At 51.2% G+C, this 23,595-nt stretch overlaps 1 long non-coding RNA gene across 1 annotated transcript in view; it reads left to right on the top strand.

Annotated features, from left to right (window-relative positions):
* Positions 1-9,182: 9,182 nt before the first annotated feature.
* Positions 9,183-23,595, top strand: part of LOC140392328 (uncharacterized) — a 31,209-nt gene continuing 16,796 nt past the window's right edge. The window contains exon 1 of the long non-coding RNA XR_011935287.1: positions 9,183-9,549. This is a non-coding gene — a long non-coding RNA (uncharacterized lncRNA). The remainder of the gene's footprint in view (positions 9,550-23,595) is intronic.

Here is a 23,595-nt window from a genome sequence, read left to right as displayed (position 1 = left end):
TTCTCGTAATGGTATGCTGCAATCCCACAACATCCCCCTTTCTTTTTAAATATTATCCCTCCTTCCAAAGCAGTGTAGCCACTTATTTGTACTATTTAGGTACCATTGCATATGTGTATATGACTAGTGAATCTCTGAGTCTCTAAAGTGTAGGACAATCTGCTGGTAACTTGTCTGGAGGCTATTTGAATTTCTCACAGTTATCTGTGGGGTTGTCATTCTTGAATCCTGTTCCTGGTTGCATTTGGCATCTTATCCTCGATGTAGTGAGTGAGGATCTGGAAAGGACCGGATTTGTACTTGGTTATGCCTCACAGTGGTACCTTTGTGTGTGATAATTCCATCGGACATTGGTTCTGACTTTTGTGTTGTGCAAAATGTATGGGACCAATTGACGGACTTGCATTCCCCTGTAAATGTAATGTCAATTTTGTCAAAACACTCCGGATTGAAGAGAAGAAATTAGTTGAAGGTGCAGTTTGTTGCTATTGAGACTTCTCCTTTAAAAGTCCTGTTTATATTTTTCTCTCTCTATTAATTAACACTTCCCCTCACTGTAAACCTCTACTGAATGATGCATTAGGAATGCCAGATACCATTTTCACATTACAAACAATAAGCAAAGAACTGTTGTCTAGTTGCCATGGACAACTAGGACAGATTTCCAAGCTGGGATGCAGCCTAGGGGGTGGGGCAGTTCTGGTTGAGACCCCCCCAAAGTCTGGATTTCACTCACTGCCATTGGGTTTACATAGAATCCCTACAGAATCCCTGCAGTGCAGAAGGAGGCCATTCAGCCCATCGAGTCTGCACAAACTCTCCAAAAGATCACTCCACCTAGGTCCACTCCGCTGCCCAATACCCGTAACCACACCTAACCTGCATATCTTTGGATTGTGGGAGGAAACCGGAGCACCCCGAGGAAATCCACGCAGACGTCTTATGGTCTTATGGACATGGGGAGAATGTGCAGACACGGCACAGACAGTGACCCGAGGCCAGAATTGAACCTGGGACGCTCTGAGGCAGCAGTGCTAATCACCGTGCCACCCTGACATTGTACCCAGACAGCACCACTAGAGAAAACGACCGAAGCAGGTCAGTCAAGCTTCTGCAGAATGAACAGATGGGTTCATGTTTTTAGTTGTCACGCTGTCATCAGAAATGTTCAGAACTGACATCCTCAACCTTCCTGAAGGAGACACATCGCGGCAATGTGGATAAACTTTTACACCCAGCATGGTCACACATAGAGCAATGAAATAAATGTCTGATTAGTCTGTTACCCGTGGTGTTGGATGTGGGATGTCAGTCAGGGCACTGAGTGGATTCTCCTGCATGTTCAATTCAGAAATGTGGCACTATTATTAATTACAGGATTCCATGGACAAATAAGGAGATGAGAAACCAAGTGAATTTGATGGGGATGGCCCACGAGGGCCACAATAAATAACAAAGTAAAGGTGAATATAATGAAATAAAAACTGTTACGAGTGGGATGTCTGTGTGGGATTTTCCGGCCGATCCCGCTGGGATTTTCAGTTTTCCAGCGTCAGTGAATTGTGAGAGGTGAGGACTGAAGATGATGAAAAAACTAAGAGCGATATCAGAGAACATGTGGATGTCAAAGAGGTTCAGAGCAATGTTGCAATAAATAAAAGGCAAAGTTTAGGAATTTGTTGATTAAACAAAAGATAATAAAGGGACTAATGGGATCTTTGTCAGGTTCCTGAGCAAGACAACGAAGGAAAAGGGCCATTGGTTTTTGAAATGTTCGATCAGTGTCGGTGTGCTGGTCGCAGTGTGGTCAGTGTCGGTGTGCTGGTCGCAGTGTGGTCAGTGTCGGTGTGCTGGTCGCAGTGTGGTCAGTGTCGGTGTGCTGGTCGCAGTGTGGTCAGTGTCGGTGTGCTGGTCGCAGTGTGGTCAGTGTCGGTGTGCTGGTCGCAGTGTGGTCAGTGTCGGTGTGCTGGTCGCAGTGTGGTCAGTGTCGGTGTGCTGGTCGCAGTGTGGTCAGTGTCGTGCCCAATATTACCAAGGGAGACAAAGTTAATCTCGGTTATTAAAGGTCAGTTAGCTGAACATCTATGGGAGGACATGTTTATGAGACTTTAATGGAAGATAAAAGGTGCATGTCTGGATAAAGAGGAAATGGTGAGAAGTAGCCAGCACAGACATCAAACAGCATAATCATGCTTGAAAAATCTCCGAGAATTCTTTGAGGAGATAAAATGGTGATGGGAGAATGTGATGGAGCATCAAACATCGACTAAAGGAAAGTCTTTGAAGAGATATTGGGCGGGATGCTCCGACCCCCCGCCGGGTCGGAGAATCCCCAGGAGGTGGCGTGAATCCCGCCCCGCGGCTCCGATGCCGGTTGCTGTACTCTCCGGCGCCGGTTTTCGGGTGGGGGTGGGGATCACGCCACACCGGCCGGAGCTGTTGCCAGCTGCACCCCCCCCCACCCCCCCCACCCCGGCAATTCTCCGGCAATTCTCCGGGCCCCGATGGGCCGAGCGGCCGTCTGTTTCTGGCTGGTCCCACCGGCGTGGATTGGACACGGTCCCACACGGCGGTACCTGGCTGGTAGGCCAGCTGGTGCGGTCCTCTGGAGGGGGGGGCGCGGGGGGGATCCGGCCCTGGGGTGGGGGTCCCCCACACTGGCCTGGCCCGGGATCGGGGCCCACCGATCTGCGCATGCTCTGAACCACGCCGGCGGTTCTGCGCATGCGTTAACTCACGCAGTCCCTTCGGCGCCGGCTGGCACAGTGCCAACCCCTCCGGTGCCGGCCTAGCCGCCGCATGTGCGGAGAATTTCTGGTCGGCCCGACGCCGGAGTGGCTCGTGCCGTTTTTTACACCGGCGTCGGGCCAACGTGCCGATTCAGGAGAATCCCGCCTATTGTGTGTGAGATTATTAGAGGAGATTAAAGGGCATGGAATTAGATGGGGGGGGGGGGGGGGGGGGTGGAGTAACAAAATTGATTAAAAATCGATCCAATGCGAGAGGTGGTGTTACGAGTTTATTTCTCAGCGTGGCTGAATGTGGACAGTGGTCACAGAATCACACAATTGTTACAACGCAGGAAGAGGCCATTCACTCCATCGTTTCTGCACCAGCTCTCCAAACAAGCATCATGACTTAGTGCCATTTCCCTGCCTTTTCCCCGTACGGGCGCGGTGGCACACTGGTTAGCACTGCGGCTTCACAGCGCCAGGGTCCCAGGTTCGATTCCCCGCTGGGTCACTGTCTGTGCGGAGTCTGCACGTCCTCCCCGTGTGTGCGTGGGTTTCCTCCGGGTGCTCCGGTTTCCTCCCACAGTCCAAAGATGTGCGGGTTCGGTGAATTTACCATGCTAAATTGCCCTTAGTGCCCAAAAAGGTTGGGTGGGGTTACTGGGCTACAGGAATAGGGTGGAGGTGTGGGCTTAGGTGGGGTGCTCTTTCCAAGGGCCGGTGCAGACTTGATGGGCCGAATGGTCTCCTTCTGCACTGTAAATTCTATGATTCCAACCCTGCACATGATTTCTATTCAAATAATCATCCAATATCCTCTTGAATACCTCGATTGAACCTGTGTCCACCACACTTCCAGGCCGTGCATTCCACACCCCAACCACTCGCTGCGTGAAAATGTTTTTATTCACGTCACATTTCTTTCTTTTACAAATCATTTAAATCTATGCCCCTCTCATTCTCCATCCTTTTACGCACGGAAAAGTTTCTCCCTGTCTACTCTGTCCAGCCCCTTCATGATTTTGTCCCACACAATTCAGCTCTCGGCTCACTTCAAGTTGTTGCACATATTAATAAGTTGGACATAGATCGACAGGAAGCGGAGCCTGGAGATGATCCAGGAGGCTTAATTAATTCTTTTGAAGATCAGAGAAAGCAACAAATGGATAATTGTAATCTGGGTAAGTGGGTTGAAAAGTGGCAGATGGAATCTAATGCCTGCAAGTGTGAGGTAATACTTTATAGTTGAAACAAAAGAGACAGCAGCAACTACATTCTGAATGGAAATAGGTGATGTAAAGTCGGTAAAGTCGCCACAGTCCCAGATGGCCATAGGCTGCTTTCCCCTTTGAGGGGAAGAGCTGACTGGTGGTGGTTTAACCCGAGGATCGCCACACCTCGGGAGAGGGGCAAGGTTGAGACGGTGGGGTCTTCATGAATAACCTCAATGGGACCTGAATGGAATTGCTGCTGTGAATACGCACAGGATTCAGGGATCCAGCTTCTCCAAAAATTAACGTTTAAATTAAAAGCCGTAAAATATTCAAGTGAAGAAGAAACAATAAGCCTTTATAAAACCTTAGTAAGATTAATTGCTGGGTGCACGCTGAATTATTAGGTGTAGTACCCTCAATAATGACACGAGAGTGTATAATGGTAAATGAAGGCTTTAATAAGCAGAGAACTAGTCAGTGACTGAGATGTGTGCTTACTGAGTGCCACCTACAGGGCGTCACCTTATATACGGCTCCCTGGTGGGAGGAGCCTGGCGGAGTCCCCAGGGTTCCAAACCCGGTGTTAAAGGGGCAATTGCCTACATGGTGATAAGGGTCCAGTAACCATTCATCACATGAGGGCAATTCGCTCACCGACAGAGATTGGTCAGAGCATAGGAAGATAGGACTTAGATGCAGAAGTAGGCCATTCGGCCCTTCAAACCTGCTCCACCATTCAATATGATCATGGTTGACCTGGTTGGGGTCTCAGCTGCACTTTGCTGTCTGCTCCCCCCCCCACCACCAAATGACTCCCTTGTCTATCAAAAATCTATCTAACTCAGCCTTGAATAGGTTTAAAGATCCAGCCTCTACTGCCCACTGGGGAAGAGAATTCTACACACCAATGAACATCTGGGAAAAAGAAAGTTCTCCTCATCTCTGTCTCAAAAAGGAAAACCTCTTAATCTTAAACCATGTCCCAAAATTCTGAAAATGCTGAAGAAAAGCCACAGCTCAGATAGACACAGAGAAATGTTCAATCTGCTAAAAGCTGCTGAATAAGGACAAGGAAGAGCAAACTCAATCCGAAAGTTACAAGCAAAATACTTGGTGAGTTAACTTGGCTGTAAACCTTCCCCTCCCTGCTCCAGTAGGAATGAAAGGTGATATGTGGTAGAACTTGCAGTATTTCCACCCTTGAAATGGCAAAACTGCAAGCTTGCAAACAGGTTTAATTCATGAGCTGCAACTGCTAAGAGTAGCTACACTTCTAATACTGCTGAAGAGGTTCAGCTACAAATTGTACTGTACTCTAAATCTATCTGACAAACAAAGAAAACACTCAATAGGGATTTTGAAACACACATTTTGAATCCTGAGTAAACACTATTGATGAATGCTATGTATTCAATATTGGAGTTCAAGGTGAAAATGGTTTCACTGAACAGTATGTGACAGTAGCACAACTTACAGATTCATGTAAATTTGGGCAGCGATTTGGACATGATAGGGAGGCTGTGATGTAGTGGTATTGTCACTAGACTGGTGATCCAGAGACATGGGTAATACTCTGGAGACACGGGTTCAAATCTTGCCATGGCAGATAGTGGAAATTTAATCCAATAAGTATCTGGACTAAATATCCAATAAATAACATTGCCAACTGTAAAATTGTAGAAAATCCATCTGGTTCACTCATGTCCTTTAGGGAAGGAAATCTGCTGTCCTCACCTGGTCTGGCCTACATGTGACTCCAGACCCACAGCAATGTAGTTGATTCTGAAATGGCCCAGCCAAATTGCTACAAAGTCAATAAAAAGGAATGAAACTGGACGGACCTTCCGGCAGCAACCCAGGCACTGGAAACAACGGCAAACCCAGTCCATTCGACCCTGCAAAGTCCTCCTTCTAAAATCTGGGGGGTTGTGCCAAAATTGGGTGAGCAAGTCAAGCAAGACCCTGACATAGTTATATTCACAGAATCATACCTTACAGATAACACCCTAGAGACCACCATTGCCAGAGGTGGCGGCACAGTGGTGTACAGCTGGGAGGGAGTTATCCTGGGAGTCCTCAACATCGACTCAGGACCCCATGAAGACCCAGGTCAAACTTCAGGCCAACCATGGGCAAGGAAACCTCTTGCTGATTACCACGTACCGTCCACCACTCAGCTGATGAATCAGTGCTCCTCCATGTTGAACACCACTTGGAGGAAGCACTGAGGGTGGCAAGGGTGCAGAGTGTACTCTGGGTGGGGACCTCAATGTCCATCACCAAGAGAGGCTCGATAGCGCCAGTGCTGAATGAGCTGGCTGAGTTCTAAATGATATAGTCCCATCTTCACAATGAGGATACCCTCCATTGTGTGTGTGGCACGACCATAGACTTTGAACAGATCTAACAACTCAGGACTGGAATCCATGAGGCGCTGTGAGCCAGCAGCTGCAGCAGAATTCTACTCCACCACAATCTGTAACCTCGTCGGCCGGTATATCCCCCACGCCCCCATCACCCAGCCAGGGGATCAGCCCTGGTTCAATGAAGAGTGCAGGAGGGCATGCCAGGAGCAGCACTTTCCTGATGTGCCTACAGCATGTGGACTGCAGCTGTTCCAGAAAGCAGCTCGCCATCACCTTCTCAAGGTCAGTTAGGGATGGGTAACAAATGCTGACCTAGCCAGCGACGCCCATGGCCCATAAAAAATAATTTACTGAACAAGTGATTGGGGATAGAATAGTCCACAATACCACTGAAAGAGAAGGAACTTAGACTAAAGAAAGCGACAGACGGGTGTAGAAATGCGGAGCTTGCAAAACGTCAGCGAGAGCACATGTGTGGCAGGACAGACTAGGAGGTACATCATGCTGAGAGATATTCCAGACCAAAAGAGCAGACCGATTGTGGACAAAGGGCAGGATGCAATACTGTGGAGGAGATCATGCACAGGGAAAGATGGATCATCCGGTGTATGGAATACGACGTTCCAACTGCAAAAAGCTGAATCATTTTGCACACACGTGTTTGGCTGGAAAGAAGCAAAACAAGTCGATACAGATATCAGCAGCAGAGTCAGATGAAAAACTATGTACGATGCAAAAGGTTGGCAGCCTCAGGTCTATCGGTGAAAAACGGTTTGTGTCTGTTACGATGATGACTGCAGAAAGAGAGTATCAAGTGAACAAGAAGTGTTCGGTCGACACTGGTGCATCCTGCAACTTTCACAGGCCTGTGCAAATTTGGCTTGAGGTGGTGATCCAAACATGAAGTCCTCGAAGTCAGATTGAATCTCTCTCTAATGGCACGGTCAAAGATCAAAGAAAAGTACAGCACAGGAACAGGCCCTTCAGCCCTCCGATGCCGAGAGAACAAATTGGTCTGACAGCCCAATGCAATGGCGAGAAGGACGGTCTGGACTGGAAAATCCTCCATGGCAACAGTGACGCATCTCCACTGAAGTCAGTCTGAAGCTGGGATTGGTAACCCTGAACCTGCCGACACGGATTTACAAAACCATGGACTGAAGAACAGATCCTAGAGGAGTGCAAGATGTGTTTACAGAGTTGGGATGTCTGCCAGGAGAAAATCATCTCAAAGTAGCTGAGAATGTGTGGTAAACCACTGTGTCCCTACATTAAGGGTTGTGCGGTAGAACCTGCACTACAGGTTCACCTGGGCCCCTGCATGCTAGCTCCGTCCAGGAGCCGGGTTGTAAATATGCGTGGCCTTCAGCTCGCAGCCATTCCGTCAGCTGCTGTGGGAGGCCACACTTCAGGAACTAATAAAGCCTCAGTTTTAATTCAACTTCGTCTCCCGCCAAATCGATCGTGCCTCAGAATTTGAGACCAATTAGGCAGCTGCTGAAAGGATTCCCAGCTGCCCTCAGGTCAAACCGAAGAACCAAGACAGGAGAGCTGGGAAGAAGGGGGGTAGTGAAGAAAATGATAACTCCTCCAGACTGGATAAGCAGCCCGGAGCAGTGAAACAACTTGGAAAGCTGAGAGTATGATTCGACCCAATGGATCTAAATAAAGTGCTGAAGAGATCTCACTAACCCATGCCAACCATCGAAGGAATGTTGCTGCAACTTGCCAAGATACTCGCTACCCTGGACATGAATGATTCCTCGCAAGCTGCTCTTTCAACAGCAGAAAAAGCTACAGAAGACAGAAGCAGCAAGAGATGTAAAAAAAATCAAGGTGAAGTAGCAGAAAGCCAAACCATTATCTGAGTTGATAGTTGGAAAGTCAGTCAGGGTACAAAACTTCAAAACTCTCAACAGGAGTCAGCCCACATGGAAGCTTGGGACATTCGCAGAGAAATTGTCACTTTAATTGTACGCGGTGGAAGTGAATGAGCAAATATGCCAGCGCAACTAGACATATACCAACAAGCTGTTCCTTCACTACAGGCGACCGGTCAGGAAGGTGGGATCTCACCAGCTACACTGATCACCAAATCACCATCACTCCCAGAGATTCACTTGTCTCCAGCAATGGAAACAGACCAACAACAGTTACCACGGCAATAAGTGCTATGGAAACGACACTCTCTGGACAAGGAACATGACCCAGACAAACAGCCAATGACAACGTGCACAGGTACCGCCTGCGTGATTCAAAGACATGTAGACAAGGCAAGCACAAAGGCTGACTGGCAGGTCAACCTGTTGTTAATGGATGAGAATAGTGGTGTACGGTGGGTAACTTGGGTAATTTGCAGTTACACACGGCCCTGCAAATGCACCTTCTGTTCAACAGGAAAAGGGGGATGTTTGAATCTTTTGTTCATTGTGAAAGGGCATGTTTGGGTTTTGAAATGCAACAGTATTTGATGCCCTGCCTGGCTTGGTGTTGTCATCTGACCTCTGCCATGAGGTTGGCTCTTTGAAAATGAATGAATGAAAAATGAATGAAAATCGCTTATTGTCACAAGTAGGCTTCAAATGAAGTTACTGTGAAAAGCCCCTAGTCGCCACATTCCGGCACCTGTTCGGGGAGGCTGGTACGGAGGCTGCCAGTTTAAATCAGTTCATTAAAGAAATACAATAAGAAAACACCACTATCTTTACCTCTCTCTCTCCCGAAGTCTCACTGTTTTGGTGCAAAAAGTCTCTTTCCGTGTTGTAACTGCAAAAATTGAAAAATGTTGCGGTAAATAAATACAAAGAACCCAGTGACCTCTACAGCTCCTATCGATATATTTATAGAGTTGGAATGCATTAAGCGGACAATGATATTTAATACATTCTAATTGTAGCCTTGGTAGGTACATCAACAGAAACTCTGGTTTAAAAATTAAAAGCTGTTCAAATTCAGAAATTTGAAAATGGAAGAATTTAAATGTTATATTTTGCAACCCACAATATTTGAGGAGATAGCTGATCCAGTGTTTTGTCAGTTTCATCCCTTGATATGTTGATAGTGAGACAGCAGCAATTCGACACCACGTCTCTGGAAATGGACAAACCCAAGTGAAGCACAGGCATGTGAACATGACGGGTGTAAAGGCAAACGCTCCATCTGACGCCAGAGCCATTTGAGCATTCTGGACTGCAATGTTCCAGAGACTGGTCATGTGCTGTAACTTGACTAGCAGAGGTTAGTAATGCACTTACACACAGCCTGGAGTTTCAGTAAATGACGGAATAGCTTTCTGTAAGAGTTTCCTATCCTTGTCAAGAGGTGAAATGGAAAATGACTAACTATGGCTAAGTATCATTAACTGCATGCACATCATGTTTAATAGTGAACTTACAGAATCAGTAGAAAACATTAATAACAGCCCCTTGTATTAATAACAGGTTAGTTTGCCCCTCCAGTTAGTTGAAGGACACGGTTATGCCTTTTGACATGAACAATGCACTGGTTTGGTTGATGGTGATGAAATATAATAAATTTGTCTTCCGCAAACTCTACTCTAGTTCCAGGTTTTAATTATATCCTAAACAAAGTCCATTGTCCAGTTTAGGGTGTTATAAAATACTGCCAAGGAATCTAGTGGCTGGGAACAAAGTTTTAATAATTTTCATCTGTTTCTACCCCCTATACCCAGCGTGAATTTGTCTCAACTGTAGCATCCCTAAGATACTGCTGAAGAATCACTATGGTGCGATACAAACTCTGCCATGGTTACGGCAACCAGAAACCCCAACAGGAACAGATAGACATTTTTTTACAAATGTAATTCACAGGATGTGGACGTCGCTGGTTAGGCCGCATTTGTTGCCCAACCCTAGTTGCCCTTCAGAAGGTCGTGGTAAGTTGCCTTCTTGAACCGCTGCAGTCTTTGAGGCGTAGGTACACCCACTGTGCTGTTAGGGAGGGAGTTCGCCATAGGGCAACATGGCTGATAGGAGCCAGGAGACCCCCCACTCCCAGGATCTACCCGGCTCGCAACACTTCGCGAGATCTAACGGCAGACGTAAATTGCGATGCAAATCCCACCCATTGTGGGCGGGATCACCTTTTGACAAATCAGCATACTAGAGCGAGGCAGTTAGTCTCACTGTAATATGCAGATTCCTGAGGCACCCGAGGAATTGATCCCCTTCGCCTCGGAGACCGCAGGCGAGCGCCGTTCAGGGCTGGTCTCTACAAACGGGACCAGGCGGAACAGCTTCATGGGAGTCTCTCAGGGGATCAAAGGCCTCCAGCTGCTTGGGCAGGATGGTACCCTGGCACTGCTGATGCCACCAAGGCACCCTGGCACTGCCAGGCTGGCACCCTGGCAATGTCACCTGGGTGCCAGTCTCACGCTGCCAAGGTATCCCGTTGGCACTGCCAGCTGGCAGGCGAGCTGTCAGGATACCAGGTTGGCACTGTCCACACGCGGCTAAACGCACTCGTTAAGGGACTTTGTTCCCATTTAGTTCAATCGCAATGTAAATGTATTCAACAATGGAGCATCCACAACACTCTGGGATGGAGAATTCTTAAGAAAGACAAGAAGCAGAACTCGCTCATTTCACATAGACCAACAGCTAGTGGGCAGAGCAAGAGCAGGCTGTGTGGTGGGTAGGGCTGGTAGGTGCAAGGCAGGGTGGAGGACAGATCACGGAATGACAGGCACTGCACAGGAGAAACTAGAAGCTGTGAGTTTCCTCCGGGTGCTCCGGTTTCCTCCTACAGTCCAAAGGTGTGCGGGTCAGGTGGATTGGCCATGCTAAATTGCCCTTAGTGTCCAAAAAGGTCAGATGGTGTTACTGGGTTATGGGGATAGGGTGGAGTTGTCGACCTAGGTAAGGTGCTCTTTCAGAGGGTCGGAGCAGATGGGCCGAATGGATCCTCCTGCACTGTAGCGATTCTATTCTATTCTATTCTAAACTATCATGTTGCAAAAGGTGACCAAGAACGAGACCTCTACCTAAACGGCATCAACAATCACCCTACATCTCCCTATCATGGTGATGTTTTGGACCTCATGCTGACATCAACCACACCCCCAGAAAGTCACAGCTAAACTGATGACTCGCAACAATCTGATCAGCAGTCGAGCAGGAATTTCTTGGGGAGCCGACACTAGAACTTCTGGCTTCCTGCTACCCAGTAGCGGAGTCCTGTGCTTCTGCAAACTACAAACTGCTAACGTCCAGCTGAATGAGATCATGAGGAGCATTTCAGGAATAATCCAGTCAACAACACAAATTGGCTTCCTGTGTTAGCAACATTGCACCACCACAAATCCATCACGTAGCGAGCACAGCACGACTGCGAGTAAAAATGTACAAAAATCTGGTTCTGCCTCTGGTAGAAGACATCACCCACCCACCCACTCTCCCACCCACCCACCCACCCACCCACTCACCCACCCACATCCACCCACCCACCCACTCTCCCACCCACCCACCCACCCACCCACTCACCCACCCACCCACTCTCCCACCCACCCACTCTCCCACCCACCCACCCACCCACCCACCCACTCTCCCACCCACCCACTCTCCCACCCACCCACCCACCCACCCACCCACTCTCCCACCCACCCACTCTCCCACCCACCCACCCACCCACTCACCCACCCACATCCACCCACCCACCCACTCTCCCACCCACCCACCCACTCACCCACTCACCCACCCACTCTCCCACCCACCCACCCACTCTCCCACCCACCCACCCACTCACCCACCCACTCTCCCACCCACCCACCCACACACCCACCCACCCACCCACCCACCCACCCACTCTCCCACCCACCCACCCACTCTCGCACCCACCCACCCACCCACTCACCCACCCACATCCACGCACCCACCCACCCACCCACTCTCGCACCACCCATCCACCCACTCTCCCACCCACCCACCCACCCACTCACCCACCCACCCACCCACCCACCCACTCACCCACCCACATCCACGCACTCACCCACCCACCCACTCTCGCACTCACCCACCCACCCACTCTCCCACCCACATCCACCCACCCACTCTCCCACCCACCTATCCACCCACTCTCGCACCCACCCACCCACCCACATCCACCCATCCATCCACCCATCCACGCACCCACACACCCACACACCCACCCACACACCCACATACCCACCCACAAACCCACTCAACCACCCACCCACCCATCCATCCACCCACCCACCCATCCACGCACCCACACACCCACACACCCACCCACCCACCCACCCCACCACCCACACGCCCACACACCCACACACCCACCCACCCATCCACACATCCACCCACACACCCACTCAACCACACACCCACCCACCCACCCATCCATCCACCCACCCAGCCACACACCCACACACCCACCCATCCATACACCCACCCACACACCCACCCACCCACACACCCGCACATCCATACACCCACCCACACGCCCACCCATCCACACACCCACACACCCACCCACCCACACACCCATCCACACACTCACATTTCCACCCACCCATCCATACACCCACCCACCCACACATCCATCCACACACCCACCCACCCACCCATCCACACACCCACCCACCCATCCACACACCCACATTTCCACCCCCCCATCCATCCACACACCCATCCACACACCCATCCACACACCCATCCGCACACCCACCCACCCACCCACACACCCACATTTCCACCCCCCCATCCATCCACACACCCATCCACTCACCCACCCACCCATCCATACTCCCACCCACACACCCACCCATCCACCCACCCACCCACCCATCCACACACCCACCCACCCACCCACCCACACACCCATTCACACACCCATCCACACACCCACCCACCCACCCACCCATCCACACACCCACACACCCATCCACCCACCCATCCATACACCCACCCACCCACCCACACACCCATCCACACACCCATCCATACACCCACCCACCCACGCACCCACACACCCATTCACACACCCATCCACACACCCACCCACCCACCCACCCATCCACACACCCACACACCCATCCACCCACCCATCCACACACCCACCCACCCACCCATCCACTCACCCACCCACCCACCCACTCTCCCACCCACCCACCCACCCACTCACCCACCCACCCACTCACCCACCCACATCCACCCACCCACCCACTCTCCCACCCACCCACCCACTCTCCCACCCACCCACCCACCCACCCACTCACCCACCCGCACCCACCCACCCATCCACTCTCCCACCCACCCACCCACTCACCCACCCACTCTCGCACCCACTCACCCACTCACCCACCCACACACCCACCCACCCACCCACCCACATCCACGCACCCACCCACTCTCGCACCACCCACCCACCCACTCCCCCACCCACCCACCCACCCACTCACCCACCCACGCACCCACCCACATTCCCGCACTCACCCACCCACCCACTCTCGCACCCACCCACTCACCCACCCACTCTCCCACCCACCCACCCACCCACCCACCCACTCACCCACCCACTCACATCCACGCACTCACCCACCCACACACTCTCGCACCCACCCACTCACCCACCCACCCACATCCACGCACTCACCCACCCACACACTCTCCCACCCACATCCACCCCCCCACTCTCCCACCCACCCACTCACCCACCCACTCTCCCACCCAACCACCCACCCACTCTCCCACCCACCCACCCACCCACTCTCCCACCCACACCCACCCACCCACCCACTCTCCCACCCACCTATCCACCCACTCTCGCACCCACCCACCCACCCACTACTCACCCACCCACATCCACCCATCCATCCACCCACCCACCCATCCATGCACCCACACACCCACACACCCACCCACACACCCACATACCCACCCACACACCCACTCAACCACCCACCCACCCATCCATCCACCCACCCACCCATCCACGCACCCACACACCCACACACCCACCCACACACCCACACACCCACCCACCCACCACCAACTCTCCCACCCACCCAACCACCAACCCACCCACCCATCCATCCACGCACCCACACGCCCACACACCCACACACCCACCCACCCATCCACACACCCACCCACACACCCACTCAACCACACACCCACCCACCCACCCATCCATCCACCCACCCAGCCACACACCCACACACCCTCCCATCCATACACCCACCCACACGCCCACCCATCCACACACCCACACACCCACCCACCCACACACCCATCCACACACTCACATTTCCACCCACCCATCCATACACCCACCCACCCACACATCCATCCACACACCCACCCACCCACCCATCCACACACCCACCCACCCATCCACACACCCACATTTCCACCCCCCCATCCATCCACACACCCATCCACACACCCATCCGCACACCCACCCACCCACCCACCCACACACCCACCCATCCACACACCCACACACCCATCCACACACCCATCCACACACCCATCCACACACCCACCCACCCACACACCCACCCACTCACCCACCCACGCACCCACCCACATTCCCGCACTCACCCACCCACCCACTCTCGCACCCACCCACTCACCCACCCACTCTCCCACCCACCCACCCACCCACCCACCCACTCACCCACCCACCCACATCCACGCACTCACCCACCCACACACTCTCGCACCCACCCACTCACCCACCCACCCACCCACATCCACGCACTCACCCACCCACACACTCTCCCACCCACATCCACCCCCCCACTCTCCCACCCACCCACTCACCCACCCACTCTCCCACCCAACCACCCACCCACTCTCCCACCCACCCACCCACCCACTCTCCCACCCACACCCACCCACCCACCCACTCTCCCACCCACCTATCCACCCACTCTCGCACCCACCCACCCACCCACTACTCACCCACCCACATCCACCCATCCATCCACCCACCCACCCATCCATGCACCCACACACCCACACACCCACCCACACACCCACATACCCACCCACACACCCACTCAACCACCCACCCACCCATCCATCCACCCACCCACCCATCCACGCACCCACACACCCACACACCCACCCACACACCCACACACCCACCCACCCACCACCAACTCTCCCACCCACCCAACCACCAACCCACCCACCCATCCATCCACGCACCCACACGCCCACACACCCACCCACCCATCCACACACCCACCCACACACCCACTCAACCACACACCCACCCACCCACCCATCCATCCACCCACCCAGCCACACACCCACACACCCTCCCATCCATACACCCACCCACACGCCCACCCATCCACACACCCACACACCCACCCACCCACACACCCATCCACACACTCACATTTCCACCCACCCATCCATACACCCACCCACCCACACATCCATCCACACACCCACCCACCCACCCATCCACACACCCACCCACCCATCCACACACCCACATTTCCACCCCCCCATCCATCCACACACCCATCCACACACCCATCCGCACACCCACCCACCCACCCACCCACACACCCACCCATCCACACACCCACACACCCATCCACACACCCATCCACACACCCATCCACACACCCACCCACCCACACACCCACCCATCCACACACCCACACACCTATCCACACACCCATCCACTCACCCACCCACCCATCCATACTCCCACCCACACACCCACCCATCCACCCACCCACCCACCTATCCACACACCCACCCACCCACCCATGTTGATCCCCAAATTTCTTTCTCTGTCAGTCTGGCCTCAATAAAAGTTGAGATGGATTCGCACGTAAAAAGAAGTTATTTATTTAGCTTGCAAGCTTGAATCATCTTACAGAAACGTAAGAGACATCCAGCCTCTTACACCCCAGAAAACGACTGAACTAAAAGACAAAGGGATCTCTGCAAAATCAATTCAAATGGTATCAAGTTTCACATAATCGACGGACATAGGTCAGCCTATGTCCCTCCTGACCTGTTCGATCTATTCTGATTGGCTCACTTCCAATCCCTTTCTCTGGCCCCTATCAATGCAGCATCACTCTCATAGACACACCTCTTCCTGCTTTTTCCATGCGGTCTCAAACCCCTTTGTCCCTAACTGCCAGAATCAAAGTGGCTTATTTCTACATTACATTAACTAGTAACTCTAAAGTAACTATTTTATATCACATTCGTCATTCCCTCCTTTTATCATTCCATGATAACCGAAATATCCAATCCATAGCTACGGTTCCTCATCTAAAAAGATCTGTCGCTGCATTTCCAATTCCTGTCTTAGCCCCCCTTCATCTGCCTCACCCTCATGGATTTTAACAGTTAAATTTTTTTTCCGGTGATTGGGGCGGTGATCTGATCTAGTGCACCCCGCATTCTACCCATCACACATTTAAGGATGGCCAGGCCCACAAAGATGCAGCCGATAGCTACCACTAGATACATGGCCATATTTATCAACCAGTCCTTCCATCCTCCAAATCCCCAGTTACCCCAAGAGTCAGGATCCTGCATCCCGTCCAAGTGATCCCGTATGCGATCCATAAATTTAGTAATGTTAGCGGTCAAGTCCTGAACACCCATGATATACTTGCCCTGTACTATGGCGCATACCCCACCCTCACGGGCCAGAAGATAGTCAAGAGCATACCGGTTCTGCATTGCAAACAACCGTAGCTGAGACAACTCCTTGGTTATTGCCCCGAGGGCTCCCAAGGTTTACTACCCGGGTTTTCCTCAGTTTGGCCTTTAACTAACTTAAGTGTATCTCCCGGTAATCTACGTTCTAGCTGTACTTCCCTTCTCACACGCCCCGTCCTCTCTCTAGTCCCTTTCTCTTTCTCATGGTCTCTTCCTACACTCTTCTGACAGCCTGATTTTACCTTTATTGTACCACTTTTAACACATCCAAAATCAAATTTACATGTATTCCAAAAACAAGGCAATGTCCATATAATGTTCCCTTCCCATCGCCGGGACCGGTGCAGCTGCTTCATGACTCCTGCATTCTCCTTAACTTTGATGACCTTCCATGAGTCGATACCATGTCCTCGTATATGGGGGCAGCGAAGAACATCACCTTTGCATAGGTGATGTATCCTTGTAGATTGGTTGGGGCTACACAGATACATAATATTCCCCTTTTCCATATCCATCGCCAATAACACGCCAAGCGAAGTGAGGCCAAATATCAGACAGACGATGCGTAGCCACTCCATCATGCTCCACACCTGTAAAATAGCACTGGAGAAGGGAGGCAGGTTAGTATCCGACCTTTTACGGTAGTGGAGATGGACTCAATTTACAGTGATGTAGGTGGACCCAAGCACTTCGCCCCTCCACTTTAACTGCTGTGGGGGTGGTAAGGAGAACTTGGAAGGGCCCGTCCCATCGCGGCTCCGACCCCTTCCTAGTCCAATTTTTGACCATGACATAACTACCGGGCTGGACTGAAAGTGAGCTAGGTACTGGGGCAATGGCTGGTGAGCCGCGCTGACTTGGCCATGGAGTTCCTTGAGCACTTGCGTAAGGGCTAGAACATAGGTGGTCATTTCTTCAGTCATCTGATGAAACTGAACCCGTCTGGGAACCTGCAGGCTCCAAGGAGTTCTAAGAGGCCTGCCATAAAGAATCTCGGCGGGAGAGAGCCGGGCTGGTCCCGCAGGTGTAACCCGCAGCTGGAAGAGGGCAACGGGGAGCAACTTAAGCCATGTCAGTCCCGTGTCTGCTCTTAATTTTGCCAATTTAGTTTTGAGGGTCTGATTGTGTCTCTCAACCAACCCGGCCGCCTGCGGTCTGTAAGGACAGTGTAACTGCTGGCGTATGCCCAACTGGGAGCAAAACTCTTTGTTAATTTGTCCAATAAAATGAGGCCCATTATCAGAACTTAACTGAGCTGGTATACCGTACCGGGGAATGATTTCCCTCATCCAGACTTTAACCACAGGAGCAGCTTTACTATAGATAGTCGGATACGCCTCGACCCATCTGCTGAACACATCCACAATGACCAAAACATATTTGTAACATTGACACCTTTCCAACTCAATGTAATCCATTTGGAGCGTCATAGATTCATAGATTCATAGAATTTACAGTGCAGAAGGAGGCCATTCGGCCCATCGAGTCTGCACCGGCTCTTGGAAAGAGCACCCCACCCCACCCAAGCCCACACCACCCTATCCCCATAACCCAGTAACCCCACTCAACCAACGCGAAGGGCAATTTTGGACACTAAGGGCAATTTATCACAGCCAATCCACCTAACCTGCACATCTTTGGACTGTGGGAGGAAACCGGAGCACCCGGAGGAAACCCACGCACACACGGGGAGAACGTGCAGACTCCGCACAGACAGTGACCCAGCTGGGAATCGAACCTGAGACCCTGGAGCTGTGAAGCAATTGCACTAACCGCTATGCTACCGTCCTGTCTCAAAGGGACCACTGGGCAACGGGGTTTGCCCTTCCCACAAGGGATACCTTTTCCGGTGTTATATTGCTGACAAATCAAACACCGATTACTGATACTTTGGGCCAACCCCTGCATTTTAGGGTGCCACCAAGTGTCCAGCAACAAATCACTAGTCCCTCGAGCCCCACAATGAGTTGCAAAGTGTACACATTCAATGACCCATAAAGCCAGTACATCAGACATACAAGTCTGATGTGCAGGCGTGGTCATAAAGAGGAAACAGAATCATATGTACAACCTAACCGTTTCCACATTTGTTTATCACTCTCAGGAGCGTCCTCCTGTAACCTTATGACGTCTTGGATGGTTGGCATTGGCTTGTCAGAAGCAGACATATTCATAGTAGATCGTTTAGTCTGACTTAACATTTTAGGCACCATCACTTGCTGAATTTGTGCGGCTGTGCGCGCTGCACGATCTGCTCGTTCATTACCAACGTCAACTGGGGTTGTACCATTCGTGTGGGCAGCGCATTTAATAACGGAAATCTGCGCGGGCATAAGGAGGGCCTGCAGTAGGTCATTAACTAAACCCCGGTGGGATATTTGACCACACATAATCATGTCAGGTTGTTCTGACGAAATGTCACTCAAATCGCCCCTTATTGTGGTAGTTTCCTGAATCAAGGCTAAACAGTCGTGGCCAGGTGCGTCTTCATGGACAGGGGGACCACTAAGAAAATAGGCTGGATTGATAGTGGTACAGTATTTAAATGGCAGACGTGGATTGTTCAAAAGGTATATCTCATACCTATTCTGACGAGCTGCGGTAAGATGCTGACCATTCGCCCCATATCCCTGGCATGGTACTGGTCATGGACCTGACGTGTAATATGAGGGCTTACCGAAGCTGACTGTGGCCATAAATGTGGTGATATTGTAACAAAATCGGCTGTACCTTCTTTTCCCGTGACTGTGGCTGTAACCTTGACTGGCCATTCGGTCTCAAGTAATGGCCGGTATTTGTCCTCCAACTCCCTGTTTCGTCCAGTTCTGTCATAGGCCAGGGTAACGTGATGCAGTGACTGTTCAACGTCTAACGTCCACCACTGGGGGGTGATAGAAATATAGCACTGTTGTCTCATCCTCCTCTTCGCTGATCCACCCACCCAAAGTCACTATATTGGAGCTCCTGCTGGTAAACTACCATTTCTGCCGCTTGTTGGGGTCGCAGATCATCCTTTTTCATTACATACTCAGTCTTAACCTTTGTAACTGAGCCTCCTTCTTGGCCTACACCCTCCTTCCAGTAAAATCTGACTGCCCTTGCCATCTGGGAAGGGTCGTTCTCTGTCCAATTCATGTTATTACATTTCACAGCAGTAACCACAGAAGGTGGTAGGCAATGCATTAACATAGCACAGTATTGAGGGGAATTCTGACCATTTTGATACAGCAAATCGCCTGACTGCCCCCGGTAGATTTCATTAAAACGCTCCAGAAATTCCTCTGGCTCGTCAATCTTCCTAGGTTTTAGGTCTAAGATAACAGAAAGATTTATGGGCCTTTAAAATGTGCTATTCAACGCATTCAAGATCTGTGTCCTTCTTTTCTCTATTTGCTCTCTTTTTTTAAAAAACTTAAAAATGTTTGAAAATTCAAATTGAATTACTGCAACTTGCAAGCTTAGCTCTGATCTCAACTCAGAACTAAATTTACAATTTGCTTAACACAAACTTGTATAACATTTACAACTTAATTATTTCTTTATCTTAACAATTTTTCTTTTAACAAGTTTTTTTTCTTTTACATACACATAAGTATTAGCAAAATCAACTATCATCTCCAGATTGACACTTTTTAAAATGGTGTCCATGATCTTCTTTAAGTTTCTATTAATCTCCAGATAAAATGAGATAAACCTTATTTCAAGTAAGTAAAACTTAAGATTCTGGCAATTTCAATCAATTGTATTCGAAAATAATAACTTTTATCAAAGAGGTGGAGAAACCCACTGGTTTCCTTTAATTAATTCAAAACGTAACTTTGCTGGTGTTCACTGACTCAAAGGAAAGGTATCCGATTACACTACGGCTGCTGCTGTTATCTCAAAGCCTGAGTGAGAAGCACTGTCTGTTTTCAACTCTGCCTGCTGCTGTTAACCCTTTGAGAGACTTCTGCTTCAACCAATATGCAGCATTCCTCACAATCTCAACTAGACCTCGGAACTTTACAGTCCAAGGAGACAATTTTAGCTTAATCAACTATATATTTAAAACACTCACACATAGAGTTGAACCATCTTCAGATTTAAAAACAGTTATACTGGACTGAACCTCCATCTATTGAAGTCTCATCAGCCCCTGAACCCATATAATAGACTGAACCTTCATTAATGAAGTCACATCAGCCCCTGAACCCATATAATAGACTGAACCTTCATTAATGAAGTCACATCAGCCTCTGAACCCATATAATAGACTGAACCTTCATTATTAAAGTCCCATCAGCCCAAAACCCTAACCCAAGCCGAAACAACAATATGAAATCCCATCAATTAAAGTGCTAATCCCCAGACTGACCTGTGATTTCGTCGAGGCGGTCTTTCTGTGCCAACCGCGAGTGACCAGACTAATCAGACGATAAGAAGAGGGGAACAATCAATGCGCGGTCGTTTTCCAGTTCTACATTGAGGGCCCTTTGTTCCCCATCCTCCTGTTCATAATCAGTCTAATTCTGATTTTGCAGTTGGATCAGGATCGCCCAGAGAAATCCCGGTTTTCGGCACCAAATGTTGATCCCCAAATTTCTTTCTCTGTCAGTCTGGCCTCAATAAAAGTTGAGATGGATTCGCACGTAAAAAGAAGTTATTTATTTAGCTTGCAAGCTTGAATCATCTTACAGAAACGTAAGAGACATCCAGCCTCTTACACCCCAGAAAACGACTGAACTAAAAGACAAAGGGATCTCTGCAAAATCAATTCAAATGGTATCAAGTTTCACATAATCGACGGACATAGGTCAGCCTATGTCCCTCCTGACCTGTTCGATCTATTCTGATTGGCTCACTTCCAATCCCTTTCTCTGGCCCCTATCAATGCAGCATCACTCTCATAGACACACCTCTTCCTGCTTTTTCCATGCGGTCTCAAACCCCTTTGTCCCTAACTGCCAGAATCAAAGTGGCTTATTTCTACATTACATTAACTAGTAACTCTAAAGTAACTATTTTATATCACATTCGTCACCCATACACCCACCCACACACCTACCCATCCACACACCCACCCACACACCCACCCACCCACCCACCCATCCATACACCCACCCACCCACCCACACACCCATCCACACACCCATCCACACACATCCACACACCCACACACCCATCCACACACCCATCCATACACCCACGCACCCACCCACACACCCACCCACCCACCCACCCATCCACACACCCATCCACACACCCACCCACCCACCCATCCATACACCCACCCACCCACCCACACACCCATCCACACACCCACCCACCCACACACCCATCCACACACCCATCCACACACCCACACACCCATCCACACACCCACACACCCATCCACACACCCACCCACACACCCACCCACCCATCCATACACCCACACACCCATCCACACACCCAGACACCCATCCACACACCCATCCATACACCCACGCACCCACCCATCCATACACCCACCCACCCACACACCCACCCACCCACCCACCCATCCACACACCCATCCACACACCCACCCACCCACCCATCCATACACCCACCCACCCACCCACACACCCATCCACACACCCACCCACCCACCCATCCACACACCCACACACCCATCCACACACCCATCCACCCACCCATCTACCCACCAAATGGCTGATCTCAAGGCAGCCAATCTGGTCGCCCAGCCTGAGCTAGGCAGTTCCTCTGCGGACCTGTGGAAGGGTCTGTGACACAAAACCAACAGCACAGCCCAGAAGCAGCACTCGGTTATGTCCGCATGCTGGCAATCCAGTCTTTGACCTCCCACGTCGCAAATAGGTCAAACTGAACAGGTTTTGCGGAGGAGTCGGACCCTGCCACAAGAAGCTCTTCCGTTGGGCACACCGTGACTCACCCCTGTGCAACTGTAGCGAAGTGCAAACAATGGTGCAGATAATTGACAAGTGCCCGACCTTTGCTTCAGTGGCCACAGCGCTGCCCTGGAGCAGGCTGGTGAGGAGACTGCCAACCCACTGAATAATCTCAAATTTGGCACCTAGCTGACCATCAGTGCATTCGACAGGAGAAGTAGTAGGTAACCTGGGCGCGATTCTCCACTCCCGCGCTGGTTGGGAGAATCGCCTGGGCCGCCAAAATTTCCCGGGACGCCGGTCCGACTCCCTCCCGCGATTCTCCCAAGCGGCGGGAACGGCCTGGTCGAGTTCCGCGGGCCGCAGGCCAGAGAATCGCCGGGGACACCCAAAATGGCGATTCTCCGGCACCCCCGCTATTCTCAGGCCCGGATGGGCCGAGCGGCCAGGCCAAAACGGCGGGTTCCCCCCGGCGCCGTCCACACCTGGTCGCTGCCGTTGTGAACGGTGCGTGAACGCTGGGGGGGGGCGGCCTGTGGGGGGGCGAGGGGGGATCCTGCACCGGGGGGTACCTCAAATGTGGGGTGGCCCGCGATCGGTGCCCACCGATCGTCGGGCCATCCTCTCTGAAGGAGGACCTCCTTCCTTCCGCGGCCCCGCAAGATCCGTCAGACATCTTCTTGCGGGGCGGACTTAGAGAGGACGGCAACCCACACATGCGCGCATGACGC

Source organism: Scyliorhinus torazame, chromosome 16, assembly GCF_047496885.1.
Source record: "Scyliorhinus torazame isolate Kashiwa2021f chromosome 16, sScyTor2.1, whole genome shotgun sequence".
NCBI lineage: Eukaryota > Metazoa > Chordata > Chondrichthyes > Carcharhiniformes > Scyliorhinidae > Scyliorhinus > Scyliorhinus torazame.
Note: the sequence above shows the minus strand (reverse complement) of the source record. Positions and strands in the feature narration are given on the sequence as shown.